Here is a 24,065-nt window from a genome sequence, read left to right on the forward strand (position 1 = left end):
TCCCTTCGCTGGCCAAGTCCCTCGCGGGAGACTGGAAACGCAGTTCGAAGGACTCCGCACTGGCTTCGTGGATCCGGACTGTCCAGCCCACGTCTCACGCACACGCTCTCACTCAGCTCAATAGCCGCCCAACCGGACAATACTTACAGCCCTTTTCTTGCCCGGGACGTTGTGCACAAGAATTACAGGCAGCCGCGGCAGCCGGGAGCTCCTTCCCTTGCCTTTATCTTATAGTGTTGGCTGGATCGTCTACCCGTGCTCCGAGAGGCTTCCAGGCTCCTCCTTCCGGGCCGCAGAAATCGGCAGGGTCCCGAAAGCCGTTGCAGACAGGGGAATCACGTACGGGTCCCCACATTGTGAGGAACGAGCTCACTGCTAAATTTTAAATGCACCAGTTTAGCATCAAATAAAGGCAACACAGCGCTGGGCGCAGAGCGAATTGAAGGCATGAAATGCCTGTGCCTCTTCGGGGGCCTCGCTCCGAGCTCTCTGCCCCACGATCAAAGTTTCTGCCCGAGAATTCTCGCTTCCGCGGCTGCCGGAGTTCCTTCCATCCCACGGAGACGTCGAGGTTCCGAAGCAGAGTCGCAGGCCATCTCCCGGCTCCTCACCAGCTGTGCTTGCCGCGGGTCACCAACCTTCCATCAGCTCGGCCGGGCCGCCGCAGTTCCGAGACGAATCCTCCTCCTCAGTCGCTGCCGCATCCTCTGTCGGTGCCTCGGGCCACGTGCTGAGAAGCAGGAGGCGATGCCTGTGTGCTGGGAGCTGCTTCGTGGGCAGAGGCCGCGCCGCCGAGTTCCCTGTGCAAGGGGACGGCCCTGGGCTGCGGCTGGCTCTGCTGCCAGGGGAGATGCCCAGTGCGGGCGGAGGGGCGGGGGGCCCGCGGTGGGCAGTGATTGTCCCGGTACCCTGCGTAGCACTCCGGGCGGCTGCTATCGAGCGTGCAACCAAAGCTCTCCAGTAGGACGTTCCCCACAGCCCCTTCTGTCCCACTCCATGCGCAGCTTTCGTCCTCGACTTGCTGAGCAGACTTGCCCGGCCCCCGGCTGCCCTGAGACGCCCCGAGCCCAGCTCTATAGGCTTTCGTGTGATTTACGCGCAGGGTATTGCTTTAAGGAAAGATGCCTTTACGTCTCCGGGGGTCTTGCTCCCAGCTCTCTGCTCCGCGGATCAAAATTCCCCCCCGAGAATTCTCTGTGCCACGGCTGCTGGAGGTCTTTCAGTCCCGCGGAGCCGTCGAGGTTCAGAAGCAGGGTCCCAGGAGGGTCAGGCACTCCGAGTGGCATCTCAGCAGAGCGGAGCGCAGGGCAGCATCCCCGGGACAGGCGGCAGAAGTAGCTAAAGAACGGGTGGCGATGGGTGGCTCACGCTGCCCGCCCCGCCTGCAGCAGGCCCCGAGCCCGGCCCCGTCCCGCCCCCGTGGCCGCGCTCCGGCTGTGGCGGCGCGGCCATGTCGGGCGGGCGGACGTCGGTCTGGCTGTGGCGGCTCTGCAACCTCCTCATGGCTGCGTTCTTCGGGCTGGCGGCCGCCGTGCAGGTGAGGACGGGGCCGTCTGAGCTGGGAGCCGCCGGCGGCGGCCCCGCTGCGCTCCCGTCCGGTGCCCTCCCGCAGGGAGTGGCCCCGGGCCAGGCGACCGCTGCGGGGTCTCAGTGCGCATCTGTCGGCCACAGGTGAATGACCCCGACGCCGGGCTCTGGACGGTGAGTACGGGAAGCACCGAGCAGCTGCAGCGAGGCAGATGCCAGGTTCGGGGCTGGCCCTGCCCCGCGGCCCCGGCCGCCCTCCGCCCGTCGCCGGGGGTTGTCGACGGCCCGAGCTCCGCTGTGCTGCGGGACCGCCGGAGGACGCCGCCGGCTGCCGTTAGCTGGAGAGCAAGAAGGCGGCGGGAGAGCGATCGCTGCCCTGCAGCGGCGGCTGAAACCGCCCCGTGTCTCATTCCGGCTCAGTTTCGCTCTTGCCCCCGGCTCAGCGTTGCTTCCCCGGGCAGAACTCACCGAGCTCCTGCCGTCCCGCGGGACTCTGTGCCGGGGCCATCTCCCGGCTCCTCGCCAGCTCTGCTTGCCGCGGGTCACCGCCCTCCCGCCAGCTCGGCGGGGCCGCCGCAGTCCCGATTGGAGCTCTCCTCCCTGTCTGCTGCCGCAGCCTCTCTCAGTGGCCTGGACCCGCTGCTGAGGGGCAGGGTGCCCTGCTGTGTATGCCAGCCTTGGGCTGTGGCAGCAATAGGCGCTCTGCTGCCAGGGTAGATGCCCAGTGTGGGCGGAGGGGCTGGCTGCCCGCGATGGGTGGCGAGTGTCCCGCAGGGCCTTTCCCTGGGGTTCAGAGTGCAGGGCGAGGGCTGTCTGGGCAGCGAGGGGTCGGTAACCCAGCAGCTGAGCAGCAAGGACTGGCACTAGCTGATGCTGCAGGATTTTGGGGGCTGGTGCTGAAGATGAGCAGTGCCAGTGGGAGGGGGGCTGGCAGCTGCTCTCCCCACCTGGCAGTCTGTGGTAAAGGGGAGCAGCAGCCATGTCGAGGGGGCTGCTGCTTCTCCTGAGAAGCTTTGCTGCACTCATTCCTGTTTCATCAACAGGTTGTCTACTTAGTGCCTGCTGCTCTGACACTGCTTGTCAGCATGAAGCCCTCAATAACAGGTATGGTCCTGCTGTGTAGAAGAGAGTCTCTGCTCCCATCTGCCCTCAGAATGTTTGGGAGTTTGTGTTTTGGGGTTGTTTGTTTGTTTAATTGAGTCACAGATTAAGAGCAGGCCACCTGGAAATGTCCCTCTACGTTATGAGGACTAAATGGTGTGAGGCCTGCTTCTGAAGCTAGTCAGTGGTTGAGTGCTGGTGGCTGGTTGTGCAGCAGGTGAAGGGAGGAGCCCTGCTGCTGGCATGGCCTCACCTTTGCACCCCGACTCTGAGCACTCAGCTCCGGAGTGGAGCTCAAGGCTGCGAGTGTGCTCTGGGGCTGGCACCTTGGTTCTCTTCACTTCTAAGAGGCTGCTGAGATACTGGAATGGGCAGCCCATGGAAGCTTTTGATGCCTTCTCCCTTGAAGCAAGGCCCAGCAGCACAGCTCTCCTGGTTGCTTCCTTATGGCCCTGCCTCAGAAAGTTGTCATCAGTGCAGGGCAGGAACCTTGTGGGCTGTGTGTGCCTGGCTGTGTGGCCTTCCTGGCAAGGATCAGGGTGGCTGCTGTCACCCCTGAGCCCCAGGGCATGGGGAGGTGGGAAAGGAAGTGGGGGGGCTGGAGGGGTTGAAGGCAATGAGGGGAGAAGGGGTGGCTGTGGCTGTTAGTTTGGGGGAAGTGGGGGGGGTGGCGGGGGTGTGGGCAGTGAGGAGATTCGGGGGGGTGGAGGGGGTGGGGACTTTGAGGGGAGTGGGGGGGCTGGAGGGGGTGGAGGCAGTGAGGAGATTCGGGTGGGTGGAGGGGGTGGGGGCTGTGGGGAGGGAGTGAGGGATGAGAGGGACCTGTGATGGGGGAAGGGTGGTGGAGGTGGAGGTCGTTTGGGTTTTAGAGTTGATGGTTCAGTAGCACTGGGAGAGGGAATCTGGGGACGTCCTGGAGGTGGTGTGGTTGGTAGGGCCGAGGGGCTCTGGGGACGTCCTGGAGGTGGTGTGGCTCGAGGGGCAAAGGGGCCTGGTGGGCGAGGAGGTTGCCCTGGGCTGGGGGGGCTGCGAGGCTGCTCCTGGGGCTGCAGGGCTGCAGGGCTGCGGGAGGGCGAAGGCTCTGTTCTGCCAGCCTGGGGTTGGGGCCAGCTGTCCATCTGTGTGCGCCTGTTCAGCCACTCTCGTGCTTCTGCCCTGGCTTTGCTTTCCCTGTGGAGACAGGAGAGCCTTTGAGTCCTCCCAGCAGCCAGCGCAGGCAGCAGGCAGGGGCAGAAGTCCCAACTCACTTTTGTCTCTTCTTGTGACACAGCATTGCCAGGTAGCACAGCAGAATGGTCACTGGCACAGTAACCACAATGGCAGCTGTGGCCACCAGACAGCTCTCCAGCACCCTCTGGGGACACTGAGGGCTCTGGGTGTTCTGGGCAGCATCCCCAGTTGTGCTTCTCTCCTGGGCCATACCTGGAGGAGCAAAGGCAGCGTTAGCTCTGCAGCAGGGAGAGCCTCCCTTCCCTACCCTCCCTCTCCGTGGGCCAGCTCCCACATGCTGAGGGGGAAGCTGCCCCTTCTCAAAAGGCACTTGAGCCTTGCTCTCCCTTTCTGCCCTTTCTCCAGCCTGGGCATTGCTTTCCAGCTCAGCTCATGCAGCTTGGAGCTGGGATCGACTCCTGGACCCCTTCCCTTCTTCCCCCTGTGCAGGCCACAGCATGGCCAGCCCTGTGTCTGCAGCCTCCTGCTGCCGAGGCTCAGGGCTAAGGCAGAGGGAAGGATACCAACCCTGTTCTCTCTCCAGCTCATCCAGCGCTCTCCTGAGGGCTTCAAAAGCCCTGTGGGAAATCTTTCCTTCCTCAGCTACATCCTTTGCCCTTGGAGGACCTAAACAGAAGGGGTTTAGCTGAGTTTCAGACGACTGCAGTGGGGAAGCCCAGGGCCAGGCTGTGAGGCCGGCAGAGACTCACCCTTGCGGCGCCTGCCAGGCTGCAGTGCACGCCGCGGGGGAGGAGCTGCCTGAGTCCTCCCTTCGGGCCGAAACTCCGGGGGCTCCAAGAGGATCCGGAGGTCCGGGTGTTTAGCTGGGGAGCCGAGGCCTCCTCCATCCTCCTCTAGGAACAAGCAGAGATGGGAAACCTTTCATTGCCTGTGGGGATCCACCTCTGCCTCAGGGACCTGCGGGCGCTGGAAGGGGCTCAGGGAACACGGAGGGAGGGAACCACAGGAACCCAGGGCTCAGAGCTCCTGACCTCCTCACTGGGGCTGTTCCCAACAGCTCAGGAGCCTCCCCAGGGAGGGATTGCAGCCTGCACACAAGCACTGGCTGCTCTCCTGTAGTAGGCAGCTGCTGCTCTGGAGCCCGGGTTGCCAGCTTAGGGCAGCCCAGGGCTCACAAGTCCCTTTCATTCCCCATCCTGCTGGATGCTGCCAGCTGAGCAGGGCACAGCAATTACCTGAGGAGCTGCTGGCTGGAGGCACCTTGGTTGCTTCGGCAGAGGCTGGCGGTGAAGCAGTGCTGCCTTCCAAAGCTGCCTGCTGCTCAGCCTCTCGCTCCCTCTCTGAAGAAAGCAAGCAGGAGAGCTGGGTGAGATGGAAGCCTTCCCCATCAGGGAGATGGCATCTCCAGGAGGCAATCCAGCTCAGAGAGATGGAGCAGGCTGACAAGAAGAGCAGAGGGAAGGGTACCCACCTTGCTGTCCTCTCTCCATTTGCTCCAGCAGTTTCCTGACAGCTTCAAAAGCCTTTCTGGAAATCTCTGCCTGGACAGATGGGTAAAGGGCTCTTGGAGGACCTAAGCAGAAGAGGTTTAGCTGAGTTTCTCAGGAGTGGAATAGAGAACAGCAGTGCTTGGGCTGTGAGGTCAGCAGAGCCTCACCGCTGCGACGCCAGCCGGGCTGCAGTGGACGATTCCAGCCGTGCTGCAGGGCTCGTTGCCAGGGGGGCATTGAGCCAGTCCTCGCTGCAGGCACATCTGTACCTAAAGAGCCAGAGAAGGTCCTGTCAGCTCTTGGCACCTGCCTGGGCAGAACTGAGTCACAGAAGCCTTGAGGGGCTGATGGCAAGGGAGGCCACCCCGGGCAGGTCTGTGTCCTCATGCCTGCTGAGGCAGCCAGCTAGGTGAGCCTTGGGCTTGGAGCTGGCAGCTCTCAAAGGGAGGGAAGAGCCAGGCCCTACCTGTGCCATGTGCCAGAGCCTTAGTCTTGGAGCCCGGGCGGGAAGCTGGAGGGCCTTGGCCTCCAGGCAGCTCTGCAAAGAAGCCCAGCAGGGAAGAGCCTCTGAGACACAGCTGCAGACAGCTCTGCAGGAGGCAGCGGCAGCGAGTGCCGCTCAGAGCCGGGCAGCCCACGGCACTCAGCTCTGCCCTCCCCTCAGGAGCAGGCTGCAAAGAGTTGCAGCCTGCCTGCAGTGGCAGCGTGCTGGGAGCACACGGAGCTCTGAGCTCAAGGCCAAGCAGCCCCCTGGCTTGGCAGCAGCTCCTGCTCCAAGGGGCCAGAGGGAGCTTCTGAAGGCAAAGGGCCCTGGGGCACATGGCTGAGCCCTCCTCACTCCCCATCTGGCCCTGTTCTTGGCTGCAGGTCAAGAATGGGCCAGGAGATGGAGGAGTGAGCACGAGAGGGTCTGGAGGCAAAGGGCACAAGGAGCTGCTCTTGGCACACTGTCAGTGGTGGTCCTTTCAGGGAAAGGGAGAGTGGGAAGGTACCTGCGCGGTGCTCCGAGGGCTTGAGAGCAAGCTGCAGGTGTGGAGCTGGATAACCAGGGGCTCCTCCATCCTCATCTAGAAGCAAGCAGAGATGGGGAATGGTTCATTGCAGGGCGGCATCCCCCTGGGCCTCGGTGGCCTGTGGGCACTGGAAGGGGCTGAGGTGCCGAGGTGGAGCAGGGAAGGTGGAGATTGCTGAAGCTGCAGAGGGGCCTGGGGCCCTCAGGCACCCAGAGCAAGGCCTTGCTGAAGCGCTGGAGGGAAAACCTTCAGCCCCAAGCTTCTCGGGGGGAAGAGCCTCTGGCCAGGCAAGGCTGCACCAGCCCTGCTGCTTACCTGCTCCTCGGGCTCGCAGTGGAGCTCCACCCACAGCCCTGACTTGCAGGGCCATGAAGAGGAGGATGAAGAGGAAGAGGCGATGAGTGAGGGCCATGGCTCTCTGCTCTCCGACCGACTCTGCTGCGGCTGCCGCTGCAACTTCCACGCTGTGGCTGCTGCTGCTGCTGCTGCTGCAGTGGAGCCCAAGGGCTGAGGGGCTGTGTTTGTAGGGAGCAAAGCTTTGTGACAACAGAGGGCACCTTGTGACCTCACAGCCAGGCCCAGGCCCCTAACGGCCATGTGGTGACCTCACAGCCAGGCCCAGGCCCCTGACAGCCATGTGGTGACCTCACAGCCAGGCCCAGGCCCCTGACAGCCATGTGGTGACCTCACAGCCAGGCCCAGGCCCCTAATGGCCATGTGGTGACCTCACAGCCAGGCCCAGGCTCCTCACAGCCATGTGGTGACCTCACAGCCAGGCCCAGGCCCCTGACAGCCATGTGGTGACCTCACAGCCAGGCCCAGGCCCCTAATGGCCATGTGGTGACCTCACAGCCAGGCCCAGGCCGCTCATAGCCATAGCCCAGGGTAACTGCTCTTGGGGAGCTGCTGCAGCACAACCAGCAAAGCTTCCCTCCTGGGGAGGGGATCACATCTTGCTGGGCAGCTGTGCCCAAGGACTGGATGCAGGATGCTCTGCAGTGGGCAGCTGCCAGCCTGGAGCCCAGCTGGACACCTTCAGGGGGCTCAGGGCTCACAAGTCCCTTTCACTCTCTCCTGGCAGTGCCATTCAGCTGAAGCTACACCTGGGGCACAAACCTTGTCAGGACACTCTGCAAGTGACACCTGCCCCTGGGCTTCTGCTGCTTGTGCCAAGCTCTGTGGAAAGGGAGGACTGAAGCAGCACAAGTGTTGTATCTCTGCACTGTCCTTTCCATTCCCCAAGGGGCATTTGCCATTTGAGTCCGTGGGAGACCCAGATTCTGTGCTCCTGCCTCTGCTGAGCTGCAGAAGCTCTGCCAAAGGGGGAATGGATCACAGCATTGGGTTATGCTGAGCTCTTGAGTCTTGGCAGCTTCAGTGGCTGCCTGGGGGACTCAGAGCCCTGTGAAGACTGCTTTGAACTTCATGTGTGCTGGTGTTGGCATTGCTGAGCTGAGCGAGAGCCACCCATGTGTGCTCACCTCTGCCCCAGGAGCCCTGGCAATGGACATGGAAAGCCACCAGAATCTGAGGCTGCACTCATCCATCTTTTGTATTTCTCTGTCAAAAGCCACCAGACCCCAGGCAGAGCTGTGGTCCTTGCTGCTCATCTTGGGAAACCTCAGGCAGAGGCTTCTCAAGGAGGGAGAGGGAAGATGTTCCCCAGAGTGTGCTGTGGTTGCTCTAGCCCCAGTGGCTGGGGCTGGCTCCCCTGCACATCAGTGGTACTCTGGGGTCATGCTCAGTATCTGGTTGTGGCTGTGAGCTCCAGAAGGCCATTCCTTCTGCCCAGAACTTGCATTTGTAACCTGCTGTGTGGTTGGCTTCCATGCATGTGGAGTGCTGGAGCTACTGCAGTGAGTGCTGCTGGCCCAGGGCAATCACAGAGGAGGAACCACAGCACAGAGTGGTTGGACAATAGAGGTGAGGGGTCTGGGGCTGTTCCTTTAGAGAGCCACGAAGTCTAATTAACTGTTAATGAGCTGTGAATGAAGCCAGTGGTGCCGCTGCTCCCAAGTGACACAACTTTCCACACAGCCGAGCTTGGCCCCTTGGTTTTCTGCCGCAAGAGTGCCAGCAGTAGACGTGAGGCTACCAGCACAACTCTGCCATCGCACCACTTCTGTGCCCAGCCCCTGCCTGTGTGTTTCAGCATCACCAGTGCTGGAGGAGGACGCTGGGCGAGACACACAGGCTGGGTGCGAGACAGAGCACACAGCACCTTGAGCTTAGGTCCTGCCACATCAGGCCCCACACAATACAAACCAATCAGCGCAATGACCGAACCCCACGGTCCCTGCCAAAGCCAAATACTAAAGGCAACACAATTTCTCACAATCCCTCCCCTTCTTTCTACTACATTTGGCTTGAGCCATAATAACCTAACTTAGCAACAGTTCTACAATAAGCAGCAAAGGATTCCAATTTCAACTTCCTGGTAAAAGGAATGGAATAACAACTGATGTTCCTTGCCTGAAAATATTTTCTGTTCTACTTTACACAGGGAGTGGATATGGTGTATATATACCCACCACTTTCTCCCTCTGAGGGGTTAATCCTGGGAATTAGGAGTCCGGTTTGACTTGCAACTCCACTCACATGGCCTGTGGGGTTGCTGCCCACAGCCATGGCTCTAGATCTTCTTCGTGGCAATTACAGAGGTCTACCCGGTCTTGTCTCCTTCAGTCCCACCAATCTGCTTGGATTATACCCCTGTGTCCAAGGAAATTTTATGTTTTCAGGCAAGGACTGTTACCACTCCTGCTCTGATAGTGGAACTCGTCTGATGACCATCCTTAGGTCCTCCATTTGGGGTACCACAGTCCGTTCGGTGGGTGGATCCACGGGTCCTTTAACTCTTGTGGCGTGTGTCCATCCTCTCTCGGCTGTCCGCACTGCAGTCTCTGTAGTAAGCAAGACCTGAAAGGCTCCTTCCCACTTGTTGTAGAGTTTTATTAAATACAATACATCACCGAATAGAAAATGTTGGCAATTTATTCAGTAGCAAGGCAGGAGCAAACACAGCGCTGGGCGACAGGGCAGTCTCCGCTCCGCCAACTGCCGCGCTTACGACAAGTTCCAGTCCCCCTTTATAGTCTTCATCCTCTTGGTGACGCCCTCTCTCTCGAAACTTCGTGACGCTACTCTGCACATGTGTACTCAGTCTCTCCAGGTCTCCCCTGCCTCCTGTTGGTCGCAGTGACGAAGATCCTTTCCTTTCCTATCACACACTGAGGTGTAAGTGTTTGTTCTTTCCACATCTTTATCATAACCCAGTCTGCTGGTTTAAATTCGTGGATTTGGAAATCTAAAGGAACTGACTGAGATAACATCCCTTGAGCCCGTAAATGTTGTAATGTTCTCCCAGTTGCCATCACATAGTTTCTAATGTTTTTGACCCCCAATTCATAATTAGCCATTTCCCTCCCACCTTGTAAATAAGGTAACCCAAACCTCATTTCATAAGGTGATACGCCAACGTCAGATCTCGGCTGTGTCCTGATCCGGAGCAGGGCCAAGGGCAGGCACTTAACCCATGTCATTTGGGTCTCAATCATTAATTTAGTAAGGGTTTGTTTCAGTGTTTGGTTCATTCTTTCTACTCTCCCTGAGCTCTGTGGGTGCCAGGGGGTATGAAGTTCCCAATGTATGCCCAAACTGTCCATTAATTGTTGGACCACCTTTGATGTAAAATGAGTGCCTCGATCAGAATCTATCCGGTGTACCAACCCATACCTGGGAATTATGTCTTCCAATATCACTTTAGTTACTACATTGGCGGTTGCTCTGGAGACCGGCACAGCTTCTACCCAATGTGTCAAATGATCCACTAGAACTAGGAGGTATTTCCAGCTATTAATCTGAGGTAGTTCAGTAAAATCTACTTGAATAGCTTGGAAGGGGCGTAAGGATATGGTACGTCCCCCAGATGGAAGCTGTCTCATGACTTTCTTGTTTACTTTTTGACATACTAGGCATTTGCTGGTTACCTGCCTTGCTATCTCATAAACTCCAATACAGCCATACTCCCGGAGGAAATGATCACACAGAGCTCTCGTTCCCCAATGGGTGTTAAGGTGCAATCGCTCAAGGATTTTTCGGGCTAAAGCTTTTGAAATCAGTTGTCTCCCATCCTCCAATTTCCAGATGCCTTTTTCATCTTTCCTTCCCCCTATCTTTTCAAGTGCCTGTTCCTCTGTAGGAGTGAATACTGGTGATTCCTCCTGTTCATCTGATGCTGTTACCTGTACATGGAGGACCCTCTCCTCCCCTTCTTCTGCTACTTGCTTAGCTTCACTGTCAGCTAAGTTGTTCCCTCTTATGATTAATGAAGTTCCCTTCTGATGTCCTTTTACATGAGCCACCGCTATTTCTTCTGGTAGTTTCAATGCCTCTAAGACTTCCCTAATTAGGGCTTCATGAATTAAATTTTTCCCTTTTGAATTTAACATCCCTCTTTCTTCCCAAGTTTTTCCAAAGGCATGAACTATTCCAAAAGCATCCTTAGAGTCTGTATAAATGGTTCCCACTTTATTCATTAAAAGATGCAAAGCCCGATTCAGTGCATATAATTCACAGGTTTGAGCTGACCAGTGAGAGGGCAATTTTCCTTTGCCAATCGTTTCCAATCTTAGCCCATCAACCACTGCATATCCTGACAAGCGTTTCCCATTTACGCACCGCGAGGACCCATCCACAAACTATTTTTCCCCTTCTGGTAATTCCTGTTCAAATAAATCTTCCCTTACTTTAGTCTGGTATTGAATAACCTCCAGACAGTCGTGTACTAAAGCTTCAGTAGGCTCCCCATACAAAAATTGAGCTGGATTTAGGCTTTGGCTAGTGGAGATTGTTAGATCTGGACCATCAATCACGATTGCTTCATATTTTAAAATCCTAGACTCAGTTAGCCATTTTTCTGCTTTTTGGTTCAGTATATTTCTCACTGAATGGGGAGTATAGACTTCCAATTCTCCTCCTAGTGTTAATTTTCTACTTTCTTCCACCATGAGTGCTGTGGCTGCCACTGCTTGAATGCATGCCGGCCAACCTCGGCTTACAGGATCTGTATGCTACTGGTTTATGTGACCCTCCCCATTCTTGAGTCAGAACTCCATAAGCCACCCCTCCCTCCACATTGGAGCTGGGGTTGCTTAGTCTGGAGAAGAGGAGACTCAGGGGTGACCTTATTGCTCTCTACAACTACCTGAAGGGGGGTTGTAGTGAGGCGGAGGTTGGTCTCTTCTCCCAGGCAACCAGTACCAGAACAAGAGGACACAGTCTCAGGCTGCGTCAGGGGAGGTTCAGGCTGCAGGTTAGGAGGAAGTTTTACACAGAGAGAGTGATTGCCCACTGGAATGGGCTGCCTGAGGAGGTGGTGGGGTCGCCGTCCCTGGGGGTGTTCAGGGCGAGGCTTGACAGGATGCTTGGTTGTATGGTTTAGTTGGTTGGGTAGTGTTGGATGATAGGTTGGACTCGATGATCTCGAAGGTCTCTTCCAAGCTGGTTAATTCTATTCTATTCTATTCTATTAACAAAGAGTTGGAATGGCATATCCAGGGAAGGGAGGCTCAAACCTGGAGCAGTAGTCAAAGCCTTTTTAATTGTTTCGAATTTCTCCTCATCTTCCCCTGTCCAAACGAAGTTATCATCCCCTACTAATTTTTCATATAAAAACTTGACTAATTGACTATATCTCTCAAGCCATAATCTACAATATCCTAGTAATCCTAATAATCTTCTGACTTGTCTCTTTGTTTTAGGGGCTTGAAGAGATATAATCCCTTCTACCCTTTCAGGATCTATCTTCCTGGCTCCATTACTTAACCATAGTCCTAAATATTTAACCTCAGGTTCCACAACTTGTAATGTGCTTTTTGATACCCTTAATCCCGAATTTCCCAGGAAATTCAAAAGGTTGATGGTGGTCCTTCTAACTTCAACTGCCCCTTCTCCTGAGATTAATAAATCATCTACATATTGTGTGATTAAAACATCCTTTTCCTGTGGAAATGACGATAACAGTTTTTCCAGGTTTTGACCAAATAGATTGGGAGATTCTGTAAAACCTTGGGGCAGTCTGGTCCACCTCAATTGTTGCTTTCTCCTGGTGACTGCATCTTCCCATTCAAAGGCAAAGATATCTCTACTGTTTTCAGCTAATGGGCAGGCCCAGGAAGCATCTTTAAGATCTATTACACTATACCATTTACGATTTGGAGGTATGTGACTCAACAACGTGTAAGGCTTAGAAACTACAGGAATCCGAGTCACGGTTCTCTTATTCACCTCCCGCAGGTCTTGCACCAACCTGTAAGTCCCATCCTCTTTCTTTACTGGTAGTATGGGGGTGTTATGTGGGGACATACAAGGTTCCAAGGTTCCCTCTTTAAGGAGGCGGTCTATAACTGGCTTTAATCCCTCCCTCCCTTCTTTAGGTATGGGATACTCTTTTACTCTGATAGGATGTTCTGGTTGCTCTATAGTTACTTGTATAGGTTCAATGTCTAAACTCCCTCTATTTTCTTCACTAGCCCAGACTTCTGGGTTAATCTCTGCCTCATCCTCAGTGTTTAATTGTAATACTCTGACCCTCATCTGCCCCTCTTCTGGAACTACCCCTATTCCCAACTGAACTTGTCAATCTCTCCCTAGTAAATTACATCCTGCGCTTGGCACTACCAAAATATCTCCTACCCCAATTCCAGCCTCAGTTTCTAATTTAACATCCTTAACTACAGGGACTTTAAACCCTTCCCCCTTTGCCCCTAAAACCTTTACAATATTTTTACTCTCCACACACCCTTCAGGAACCTTGGTAACACACGTACGTTCAGCTCCTGTATCTACTAAAACTTCTAAAATTTCTTCCTGGGGTCCTACTTTTAATTTTAGCAAAGGCTCCTGTTGGTATTTTTGCCCCAGGTAAAAGAGCCCCTGACACCCCTATTGCTGATCTTCCTCAAAAACTTTAAGAGCTCTCTTCCTCCTTTGACAATCTTGTGTAAAATGCCCAATTTTCCCACAATAATAACATTCAGTACCCTTACTTCCAGTTTGAGCATTCCCCAGGTCCCAGTGAGGCCTGGGGGTTTTATCCCTAGGTGGAGGGTGGGAGAATTGTGTTTTCTTCTCAGGTTTCCCCACCTGGCCTGCTTCCCTCATGCCAGCTACCATAATTTTGGCCTTAGCTTTTGCTTTTTCCTCATCTCTACGCACGTACACCTTCTGTGCTTCCCTCAATAATTCTTGAAGTCCTCTATCTTGCCAGTCTTCTATTTTTTCCAATTTCTTTCTACTATCTGGCCAGGAATGAATGACAAAATTTACCTTTAACAATACCTGGCCATGCTGACTGGTGGGATCTATTCTTGAATATTGCTGTATATTTTTCCGTAACCTCTCAAGCCAATCAGTAGGGGTTTCCTCCCTTCCCTGTTGACTGTTGAACGCCTTTTTTGTATCTTGCCCCCTGGGTATTGCTTCCTTTATGCCTCTAATAATCAAGGTTCGATATTCATTCATGTTTTGTCTGCCCCTATCATCGTTATGGTTCCAATTAGGAGAAGCTAGGGGCATCTTCTGATCACATGGAGGTCCCTGCTGATTTTCCCTTTCCCAAATCCTCATTCCAGCTGTCCTAATCATCTGTCTTTCCTCTGAAGTAAAAAGGATTCCCAAAATGGATTGCATTTCTTCCCACGTGTAAATATTTGGCCCCAAGAATTGATCAAATTGTTCTGCTACTCCAATTGGGTCTTCCAGGAGACCTTTTAATTCCTTCAAGGCTCTCACCTCTGTAGAAATGAGAGGGACATTTACATATCCAATTCCCCCATTCGCTCCCCCCAGGGGCACCTCTCTCAAAGGATATAATAGCACTCCTTTATGTGGATTGTCTGAGTCAGTAGACTCTTCCTCTAAAACCATGACATTTGTCTGTCTTCTAGTTTGCCTACCTCCTTTCCTTTGGCGGGTGGATTTAGATGGGGGAGGACTCAGGATTGGGCTAGTGAAGGAGGAGCGGGGGCTGCCGGGAGGATGGGGGCTGCCAGGAGGAAGGGGGCTGCCGGGAGGAGGGGGGCTGCCGGGAGGACGGGGGCTGCCGGGAGGATGGGGGCTGCCAGGAGGATGGGGGCTGCCGGGAGGAGGGGGGCTGCCGGGAGGACGGGGGCTGCCGGGAGGATGGGGGCTGCCAGGAGGATGGGGGCTGCCGGGAGGAGGGGGGCTGCCGGGAGGACGGGGGCCCATATCACCATACAATAATATATCATTATTCCCTTACCTTTATCCCGCGTATTAGGATTCTCATCCCAATACGCTAATTGTAACCCCAGAGGGCTGGCCGGGGGTATATCCCTGGGTACCCTTTCGCTCCCGTTTTTCCCGGGGCTGGTCTGTTTACCCGACCCTTGCCCCATTTCCCGAGGTCCACGTTTCCGTCACCAACCGCTTCGTCCCTTCGCTGGCCAAGTCCCTCGCGGGATATTGGAAACGCAGTTCGAAGGACTCCGCACTGGCTTCGTGGATCCGGACTGTCCAGCCCACGTCTCACGCACACGCTCTCACTCAGCTCAATAGCTGCCCAACCGGACAATACTTACAGCCCTTTTCTTGCCCGGGACGTTGTGCACAAGAATTACAGGCAGCCGCGGCAAACCCGAACCTCCTTCCCTTGCCTCTATCTTATAATGTTGGCTGGATCATCTACCCGTGCTCCAGGAGGCTTCCAGGATCCTTCTTCCGGGCCGCCGAAATCGGCGGGGGCGCCCCCCCCTTTCAAAGGGTCAAAGAAGTCCTCGCAGGCAGGGTAATCACGTCGGGGTCACCAAATTGTGAGAAACGAACTCACTGCTGAAATTTATAACCAGTTTATTATAAAATAAAGGCAACACAGCGCTGGGCGCAGAGCGAGTTTGCTCGAGGCGCACCTTAACAACATGAATTGAAATGATATAGACGGCAAACATACATATTAATATAGTAAAACATACATATTCATATATTCCCCAACACGCTCCCACCCCTCTCCATCAGGACTGAGACAAAACTTGCACTCTTGACCCGGCCAGTTGTGATGGGTTAGCGCCTTTTCCTGAAAACAAAGCTGGGTGGAGGGATTGCGGGTACTTTACCCTCCCCTGCAGGGCGTTTTCCCCTAGGAAGCTGCGTCTGTTCCACTCCCCCCTCCCTGCCCAGCTAGGGTATAAAAAGCAGGACATCATAGCTGTTGGTTCTCGTTTTGGCTCCTGCCTCTGCTGGATGAGAGCTGCTGCATTTGCCCTCCTGCTCCTCAGCCACGTGGCCACACCTGATCCTTCTCCCTGCTGCCTCCACACCTCCTCAGAGAAGGACTGGTTTTGTATTATTCTTTCTTGTCCCCTTTCCCATCCATCCTTGTTCCTTGCCCCTTGTGAACCTTTCCTGTTGTTGTTATATATACATATATATATTGTTTAAAGAAAATTCTTCACCTCTCTACTTCCAAGCCGACTCCAGATTATTGTTTAGTGGATTTGCTCCTTACCCTTTTCTTTCCCCCTCTCTGTTTTGGGGGGAGAAGGGGAAGTGGGGGAGAGATTCTCAGCCTTTCCCCTATCTGGGCTTTTAACTCCCAGCTAAGGCTCAAACCACCACACCAGTCTTCAGACCTGTTGGCGCCCCACCCCTCTCTCCCAATGCCCCACACAATACAAACCAATCAGCCCAATGACCGAGCCCCACGGTCCCTGCGAAAGCCAAATACTAAAGGCAGCACAATTTCTCACAGGGGGGCTCTTCGGGCTCTTGGTGACGGTCAGAGATTTGAGCATAATGAACTGCCTCGGGCACAGCAGGTTTGACCTTGCGTGTAACCCAGGCCTGAGAGCTTCCGAAAGCTGCCCTCTCCTCTGGGTTATTTGGCTCCCACCACGGCTCTGCCAAGGGGAAATTGGTGCGTACCGTTCCCGTAAGTGTTCCCCCCCACCGCAGCCTCCCTCAGCGGAGCAAGCAGCTGCCGCCCGCCCGAGTGCTCGACACTGCCCAGGGCTCTCCAATACACAACCTTTAGGCCTCTTTTAACCGAACCTCAGTCCCCAGCAATTCCCCTGGCCAGAGCCAAATAGTAAAAGCAGTTTCTCGCAATCCCTCCCCTTCTTTCTACTACATTTGGCTTGAGCCATAATAACCTAAGAAATCCTCCCAAGAGAATCCATTTTTTCCACCTGTTCCAAATGTGGGGCCGGAACAGTTACATAACCTGGCAACAACTCTGTAACAACCAAAAGGATTCTAGTTTCAACTTCCTGGTAAAAGGAATGGGATAACAACTGATGTTCCTTGCCTGAAAACATTTCCTCTTTTACTTTAGTAGGTACCACACACAGGGAGTGGCTCTGCTATGCATACCAATGTCTGGGTGACAACTTTCTCCCTCCGAGTGGCTAACCCTGGGAATTAGGAGTCCGGTTTCACTTGCAGCTCCACTCACATGGCCGATGGGGCTGCTGCCCACAGCCATGGCTCTAGATCTTCTTCATGGCATTACAGAGGCCTTGCTTCCTTCAATCCCCACCAATGCTCTGCTTGGACCATGTCCCCTTCCCTTGTTCAGGGAGGATGTACCAATTTCGAACCCCGACCTGTTTCTAGTTTGTGATGTTTTCAGGCAAGGACCATTACCACTCCTGATACTGGGGCTCATCTCATGACCATCTTTACGTCCTCCATTTGGGGTACCACAGTCCATTCAGTGGGTGGATCCACAGGTCCTTTCACTCTGGCTGCGTGTGTCCATCCTCTCTCAGCCGTCTGTATCGCAGTCTCTGTGTTCCCACTAGCTGAACGCAGTTTCTGGTGCTTTAACACGAAGAACATAGATGAATAAAAAACCAACCTGGAAAGAAGACTACAAAAGGCAGTTAAACACAAGCTCCATTGACCTTTGGTTGTGCAACTGGAAATCTGAAGAGATTAATACTGCAAGCCTTTCATGGTGTTCACTCTGCTGCACCAGCTGCATCCAGCCAAGCAAGTCCGGCTGACCAGCAAGTCTGCTCTCGGCCCAGAGTGAACTGTGCAACTCCTCCTGCACCGGCTCCCGCTGCTGCCACTGCGGGCCTCCACCAGCGCCATCACCAAGGGCCGCAGCCCCTCCTGCTTGCCCAGCCCCCTGCCAGGTGGTCGCCCTGGATCTGCTCCGGGCCGATGCCGTAGAACACCCAGGCCCGGCTCCCGTCCGGCCCGGAGCTGTCTCACTCCTGCACGGCCACACGGGCAGCATGGGTGGCCGACAGCCAGGCAGCCGCCTCCTCCACCTTGAAGCCTGGCGACACCTGTGCCTGCAGGTCACCAGAAGATGCCCCGCTCCACTGGAGACAAGCCGACAGCGGAGACCCAAATGCACCGACCTGCTCCGGGCTGCCCCGTTCCTCCCAGCCCGCCGCCGCCACCGCCAGCAGCAGCAGGAAAGCTCTCCACCCGCCGCGGCCGGGCTCATCCCATTCCTCCGGGGAGCAGCTCCAGACCCACCCCGAGCCCCTGGCAGGCACAGCTGCTCCAGCAGCACTGCCATTTCCCACTGCAGCAGCAGCGTCCAGAGCCCCAGCAGGGTCCCCAGCAGCAGCAGCCCCAGCACGGGCAGGGGGCCCGGCATCGCCCACCTCGCCCTCCCAAAGCCTGCTCTGCACGTGTGGAGAGGACACTCTGCCTTAACCTCACTGAAGTCCTGGGCAGGCACTCGCAGCTCCGCAAGCGGCAGCGCGGCATCCGCACACACACCCGGCACACCAAACAGCCCATCCAGCCTGAAAGAAATAAATTCCACATCTCATTGCACCTTGCTCTGCCGCTCCAAGACAGCACAGCATGGCCTGCAGCAGAGTGCTCTGCTGATCAGCTTCTCGGGCCCCTGCGTTAACCTGCTCACTGAGCTGCTGGCTCTTAACAGAAGCCCAGAGCCACAGCCTCGGGAGCAAGTCCCCACTCCTGAGTGGACACATGCAGCGTCATCTGGAGCCAGCACAGCAGGAGCTCTTTGCAAACCAGAATTTAATATGAAGACATCCACCGTTAGTGCTGTGGCTGCCACTGCTTGAATACGCTCCGGCCAGCCTCGGATGCTACTGTAGTAGTCAGTTGTAATAGTTGGGACAAAAGAATCCTTTATTTGTTAGATTACATGGAAGAATAAGAAGGTTAAAAGTTGTCAGTTGACAGGTGAATATATAATGGAACAATGTTGAAGACCACAGTGTTCTGTTTTGCAAGGTATTGTGGGTAAATGGCACAGCAACAAGAACTGGTCGGGGGGGCAGGGGAGAATTTGCGCATGTGCGCAACTAAAGGTCAAGAAAAGGACAAATGAGGAAGACTTAGGAACCCTCATCGGAGGGACCTCCGACTCAAATGACGACCCCTGCCCTAACCTACAGGCCTGTGCGCTAGTGGAAGGACCCGAGAAGGAGGTGGACCTGGAAACAGCTCGGAGCATGACGTTACGTGACCCAAAGACTATATGAGGACAAGACCAAGTCAGTAGAGTTGTGAGCCGTTGGTAGAGCAGGAGAGTCCCCGGCCGCCCAGCGCTGCTTGTGCTCTTTTACCCTCGATAAAAGTTTGATTGGCCGTAATTTTGTCATCAATTTATTACACTACAGGCTTACATGACCCTCTCCATTCCTGAGTCAGCACTCCATCCTCCCTCCGTATACTCAGGGAAGAGAGGCTCAAAACCGGAACAGTAATCCCTTGTCTTCCCCTGTCCAAATGAAGTCACCATCCCCCACTGTTATGAATAACTATTCTTCCACATACAGCAATTGTTTAAACCTTTCACAATACAACAGCTTAAGCTCAACCAACTCTATACACATAAGCTGCAACTCCCTGCTTCCAGCTCCTTTCTCTTCTTGTTTTTCCTTTGGTTCCTCCCCATCTCAGAGCTCATACCAATCACCTGCTTGACACAAATTGTTACTCCATACATCACACCCACCAATTCTTCAGATCAAACCCCAACTGACTCTATCCCTCCATCCACAATCCACAATATCCCAACAATCCTTGCCTTGGGGCTTGAAGAGACACAATCCCCCCTCCTTCCAACCCCAATTGTCCCTTCTCCCGAGATCAAAAGGTTATCTACACCTAAACTCCCTCTATTTTCTTCACTGGCTCAGACTTACATAGAATACATACATACATACATAGAATAAACCAGGTTGGATCGCGTCCAACCCATCAACCAATCCAACTCCGCCCAAGCAACTAACCCACAGCACCAAGTACCCCGTCAAGTCTTCTCCTAAAAACCTCCAGCGATGGTGACTCCACCACCTCCCCAGGCAGCCCATTCCAATGTGCAATCACTCTTTCTGTATAGAACTTTTTTCTAACATCCAGCCTGTATCTCCCCTGGCGCAGCCTGAGACTGTGTCCTCTTGTTCTGGTACTGGCTGCCTGGGAGAAGAGACCAACATCCGTCTGTCTACAACCTCCCTTCAGGTAGTTGTAGAGAGTAATAAGGTCACCCCTGAGTCTCCTCTTCTCCAGGCTAAGCAACCCCAGCTCCCTCAGCCTCTCCTCGTAGGGCTTATGTTCCAAGCCCCTCACCAACTTTGCTGCTCTTCTCTGGACTCGTTCCAGCAAGTCAACCTCCTTCCTAAACTGAGGGGCCCAGAACTGGACTTCTGGGTTAATCTCTGCCTCATCCTTAATGTTTGACTGTAATATTCTGACCGTCATCTGCCTCTCTTCCAGAACTACCCTTATGGCCAATTGACCTATCTCTCCCTCGTAAATTACGTCTTGCACTTGGTACTACTAAGATATAGCCTAGCCCAATTCTAGCTTCAGTCTCCAAACTAACATCCTTAGCTACCGGGACTTTAAACCTTCCCCCCTTTGCCCCTAAAAGTCGCTCTCCACACCCTCTCTAGGAACCTTGGTAACACGAGTAACCCTCCTTCTCCGACCTGAGCCTGGCCACCTCCTGGGCCTGATCCTTCAGCAGTCCCTGGATAGGCCGCTGCAGCTCCTCCCCGCAGCAGCTCCTGCTCTGCCGGCGTCTGTGCCAGCGCCTCGCCCGCCGCACCCTGATCCTGCACCGCCTCCCGCAGGTGCGGGTGCAAACACTGGCACTGGCCTTGCAGCTCCGGCTGCTCTGCGCGCAGCCCCTGCCTGCCCTCCGCAGCCTCGCAGCCGCGGCGCCGCTCCAGGCCCGTCCAACTCCTGTAGCAACTGCCGGGAGTTGCTGCGGCCGCACTCCCGTTCCTCCTCCAGCCGTGCCAGGCTGTGGCTCAGCCCTGCCTTGTCCCGGGCCAGCCCTGCTGCCAGCTGGTGGCCAGCGCGTCCCGCAGCTGACCCTACGTTCAGCTCCTGGATCTACTGAACATTTTAACATTTCTTCTTGAGGTCCCACTTTTATAAAGTGGTTTCACTCTCTTTCCTTCCTTGTATAAGCTTAATATTATATCCTCAAAAACCTTAAGATCTCTCTTCTCCTTGGGCAATCTCGTTTCAAATGCCCCACCTCCCCACAATCTACTTTTCTCTCTTGGCCCTTTCTCCATTATCCTTTTTGCCTTATCCTGCGTATTGTGCCTCCAATACGCTACCCCAGAGGACTGGCCGGGGGTATATCCCTGGGTACCCTGGTTGCTCCCATGTTTCCCTGGACTGCTCTACACCTGACCCTTGCCCCATTTCCCGAGGTCCACGCTTTCCCTCACCAACCGCTTCGTCCCTTCGCTGGCCAAGTCCCTCGCGGGAGACTGGAAACGCAGTTCGAAGGACTCCGCACTGGCTTCGTGGATCCGGACTGTCCAGCCCACGTCTCACGCACACGCTCTCACTCAGCTCAATAGCCGCCCAACCGGACAATACTTACAGCCCTTTTCTTGCCCGGGACGTTGTGCACAAGAATTACAGGCAGCCGCGGCAGCCGGGAGCTCCTTCCCTTGCCTTTATCTTATAGTGTTGGCTGGATCGTCTACCCGTGCTCCGAGAGGCTTCCAGGCTCCTCCTTCCGGGCCGCAGAAATCGGCAGGGTCCCGAAAGCCGTTGCAGACAGGGGAATCACGTACGGGTCCCCACATTGTGAGGAACGAGCTCACTGCTAAATTTTAAATGCACCAGTTTAGCATCAAATAAAGGCAACACAGCGCTGGGCGCAGAGCGAATTGAAGGCATGAAATGCCTGTGCCTCTTCGGGGGCCTCGCTCCGAGCTCTCTGCCCCACGATCAAAGTTTCTGCCCGAGAATTCTCGCTTCCGCGGCTGCCGGAGTTCCTTCCATCCCACGGAGACGTCGAGGTTCCGAAGCAGAGTCGCAGGCCATCTCCCGGCTCCTCACCAGCTGTGCTTGCCGCGGGTCACCAACCTTCCATCAGCTCGGCCGGGCCGCCGCAGTTCCGAGACGAATCCTCCTCCTCAGTCGCTGCCGCATCCTCTGTCGGTGCCTCGGGCCACGTGCTGAGAAGCAGGAGGCGATGCCTGTGTGCTGGGAGCTGCTTCGTGGGCAGAGGCCGCGCCGCCGAGTTCCCTGTGCAAGGGGACGGCCCTGGGCTGCGGCTGGCTCTGCTGCCAGGGGAGATGCCCAGTGCGGGCGGAGGGGCGGGGGGCCCGCGGTGGGCAGTGATTGTCCCGGTACCCTGCGTAGCACTCCGGGCGGCTGCTATCGAGCGTGCAACCAAAGCTCTCCAGTAGGACGTTCCCCACAGCCCCTTCTGTCCCACTCCATGCGCAGCTTTCGTCCTCGACTTGCTGAGCAGACTTGCCCGGCCCCCGGCTGCCCTGAGACGCCCCGAGCCCAGCTCTATAGGCTTTCGTGTGATTTACGCGCAGGGTATTGCTTTAAGGAAAGATGCCTTTACGTCTCCGGGGGTCTTGCTCCCAGCTCTCTGCTCCGCGGATCAAAATCCCCCCCCGAGAATTCTCTGTGCCACGGCTGCTGGAGGTCTTTCAGTCCCGCGGAGCCGTCGAGGTTCAGAAGCAGGGTCCCAGGAGGGTCAGGCACTCCGAGTGGCATCTCAGCAGAGCGGAGCGCAGGGCAGCATCCCCGGGACAGGCGGCAGAAGTAGCTAAAGAACGGGTGGCGATGGGTGGCTCACGCTGCCCGCCCCGCCTGCAGCAGGCCCCGAGCCCGGCCCCGTCCCGCCCCCGTGGCCGCGCTCCGGCTGTGGCGGCGCGGCCATGTCGGGCGGGCGGACGTCGGTCTGGCTGTGGCGGCTCTGCAACCTCCTCATGGCTGCGTTCTTCGGGCTGGCGGCCGCCGTGCTGGTGAGGACGGGGCCGTCCAATGGCTAATAACTGTCTCTGGGAAGAACTTTCTCCTCACGTTGAGCCTAAACTTCCCCTGGCACAGCTTGACACTGTGTCCTCTTGTTCTGGTGCTGGTTGCGTGGGAGAAGACACCAACCCCCTCCTGGCTACCCTTCAGGTAGTAGTGTAAGTACATGTTAGATTTTATATATACTATAATTAACCACACAGCCGTATGAGCTGCACCAGATTATATGGTTATATGGTCCTGCTCTGGCAGCGGGTGGTTGGACTCGGTTATCTGCCCAGGTCCCTTCCAACCCCTAACTTCCTGTGATCCTGTAGCCTATTCTTTGGTGGCACAGAGAACAGGAAGAAGCTTTATGGGAGCAGCTTTCCTGCGTATGCTTCAAATAAAACAGGCTTCTCTAAAGAAGTGCTGTGACCAGGGCAGATCTGTTTTCCTTTTGGTAAGGCTAATTATCTCATTTTGTGAAAATGAGAGCATAACAGAACTGATTTCCCCCCCACACACACATACTTTGAAAACCTTTGCTGTGCTTGTTCTTTCCAAGGGTCAAAGCTCCGGAAGCAAATGAGTGATCTTGGCAGGATGAACTTGTAAGGGCAGGCTTTACAGTGCTGATAAGGTGCCCTCCTGTATTTCTTCTGGTCCTCCTTGTGATGGTTTCCAGAATGTTTTGGATAGGTAGAAGGGAGGAAACTGTTTATTTTTGTTTTCAGTTGAAATTATTAAGCAGGCTCTTTTATCTTAGCATAGAACGTTGTCCTTTCAAAGAGTATTCAAAGATAGGAGTGCTTCATTTATAGCTGGGATACAATTTAGGGACAAAGGGGACCATTATGATCATCTTATCTAACCTCAGTAATAATTATGTGCTCTTGTGGAAAGAAAAGGAAAAAAAGGGGGGAGGGAGAAATGTAAGCTGTAGTTTTTCTCAGAAGGAAGAATATAATCAAAACACATTCTTTAGGGATAGGATAGCATAGAATAGAATGAAACAGGTTGGAAGAGACCTTCAAGATCATCGAGTCCAACCTATCATCCAGCACCAGCTGGGAGCTGGGATTGTTTAGACTGGAGAGGAGGAGGCTCAGGGGAGACCTTTTTCCTGTCTACGACTGCCTGAAGGGAGATTGTAGCCAGGTGGGGGTTGGTCTCTTCTCCCAGGCAACCAGTACCAGAACAAGAGGACACAGTCTCAAGCTGTGCCAGGGGAAGTTTAGGCTTGAGGTGAGGAGAAAGTTCTTGACAGAGAGAGTTGTTAGCCATTGGAATGTGCTGCCCAGGGAGGTGGTGGAGTCACCATTCCTGGAGGTGTTCAAGAGGGGATTGGACGTGGCACTTGGTCCATGGTTTAGTCATGAGGTCTGTGGTGACAGGTTGCACTTGATGATCTCTAAGGTCTTTTTCAACCTTATTGATTCTGAGATTCTGTGATTCTGTCTGAGCTGGGAGCCGCGGCGGCGGCCCCGCTGCGCTCCCGTCCGGTGCCCTCCCG

The 24,065-nt window shown here is 55.0% G+C and overlaps 1 long non-coding RNA gene across 1 annotated transcript; it reads left to right on the top strand.

Annotated features, from left to right (window-relative positions):
* The first annotated feature begins 1,276 nt into the window (after positions 1-1,276).
* On the top strand, positions 1,277-2,645 carry LOC128898230 (uncharacterized). The gene is made up of 3 exons (XR_008462755.1): positions 1,277-1,537; positions 1,672-1,701; positions 2,571-2,645. It is a non-coding gene; the product is annotated as an uncharacterized LOC128898230 (long non-coding RNA).
* The last annotated feature ends 21,420 nt before the right edge of the window (positions 2,646-24,065 follow it).

The sequence above is a fragment of the Dryobates pubescens genome, chromosome 20, assembly GCF_014839835.1.
Source record: "Dryobates pubescens isolate bDryPub1 chromosome 20, bDryPub1.pri, whole genome shotgun sequence".
In the NCBI taxonomy this organism is placed as follows: domain Eukaryota; kingdom Metazoa; phylum Chordata; class Aves; order Piciformes; family Picidae; genus Dryobates; species Dryobates pubescens.